The sequence below is a fragment of the Podarcis vaucheri genome (assembly GCF_965113315.1).
Source record: "Podarcis vaucheri genome assembly, chromosome: 3".
NCBI lineage: Eukaryota > Metazoa > Chordata > Lepidosauria > Squamata > Lacertidae > Podarcis > Podarcis vaucheri.
Window position 1 is genome coordinate 126,649,215 of NC_138761.1, and position 852 is coordinate 126,650,066.

Consider the following 852-nt stretch of genomic DNA (forward strand, 5'->3'; position numbering starts at 1 on the left):
ATGCAAAGCGCTCTCTCACTTGCAATGTTCGTGGCAGACTGCTTTGGCCGAGGGGCTTCCAAGCCCGACTCCGTTTCCAGAGAGGGAGCGCTCGGCCCTCCGTGGCTCCCGGGCGGCTTCACCGCCGATGGAAGATTTGCGCGTTGACCCGGGTCCCAGTTTGACACGCAGGCATTCCTTCAGCGTCGCGGTCGCTTCGCCCACAAAAAGCGCCTCCGTGTTGAGCCCCGCACCCGCCGCGCGAGACAGTCCTTGGCCTGGGAAACTGAAAGACGCACCTTAATTCTCCCCCCCCCCGACGAGATGAGGGCGCCAACTTGAATAAAATATGGAGGGGGGGGGGAGGGAGGGAAGCCCTGCGCCGCGTAACTGAGCGCCCACACTCTGCGAATAGCAAGGACGACAACAACAACCATTTTATTATTTGCACGCGCGCACCTGACCGGGCTTCCCATAGACCGCGTAAAAATATTAACAAGGCATCACACGTTAAAAGGCTGCCTAGAAGTCGTCCATCTCCCTGGCACCTGACGGGGGGGGGCGTCCCACAAGGACAGCGCCCCCTCAGCTACGGGGAATCTGCTCCCCCGGGAGAGGAAGATCCTGAACAGAATCCGACCCTGAAATCCCGGAAGTCGCTCTATGGGCAACTCTCACTTCCGCTTTGGGAAAAGCTTTCAAGGAACCCGGAAGCTTCCTGCCTCCAGAGTGGAGCGGCTTCAAAGGCGCATGCGCGCACCCCACCCTCTCCCCTCCGCAAGCGCCGCCGGAAACCCAAGAGAGCACCGCCTCCTTCCTCCTCCTCCTCCAACCAGAAGCGGAGTTCGATCCCGCTGGCAGGCGGCGTTCCGC